Here is an 812-nt window from a genome sequence, read left to right as displayed (position 1 = left end):
CAGCCAAAGTACTTCAACAATTTAATATGAAATTACCAGCATCACGTGACATGCAGCCCAAGCGTTTTTACCAATTTGGTTTATTTGTCTGCTCTGTGATCTCGCATCTGGACACGGCACCAGTTAAAGTACTTCACCAATTTAATATTAAATCGGCTCTATTACCCGAGACGCAGCCCGGGCACTTTTACCAATGTAATTGACTTGTCTGCTCGGTTATTTTCCACCCAGCCTCGGCACCAGCCAAAGTACTTCACCAATTTAATATTGAATCGGCTCTATTATTTGACATGCAGACTGGGCACTTTTATCGATTTAATTCACTTGTCTGCTCGGTTGTTTTCCACCCAGCCAAAGTACTTCAACAATTTAATATTAAACAGGTTCTATTATGCGAGACACAGCCTGGGCAATTTTACCAATTTAATTCATTTGTCTGCTCGGTTATTTTTCACCCGGCCTTGGCACCAGCCAAAGTACTTCAACAATTTAATAGTAAATCGGCTCTATTATCCGAGACTCAGCCCGGGCACTTTTGCCGATTTAATTCACTTATCTGCTCGGTTATTTTCCACTCGGCCTTGGCACCAGCCAAAGTACTTCACCAATTTAATATTGGATCGGCTCTATTATCCGAGACATAACCCGGGCACTTTTACTGATTTAATTCACTTGTCTGCTCGGTTATTTTCCACCCAGCCAAAGTACTTACCAATTTAATTCACTTGCCTGCTTCTATTTTTTACCTGGCCTCGGCACCAGCTAAAGTACTTCAACAATTTACTGTCTAATCAGCTCTATTACCTGAGACG

The sequence above is a fragment of the Laccaria bicolor genome, genomic scaffold (genome assembly GCF_000143565.1).
Source record: "Laccaria bicolor S238N-H82 LACBIscaffold_49 genomic scaffold, whole genome shotgun sequence".
NCBI lineage: Eukaryota > Fungi > Basidiomycota > Agaricomycetes > Agaricales > Hydnangiaceae > Laccaria > Laccaria bicolor.
Note: the sequence above shows the minus strand (reverse complement) of the source record.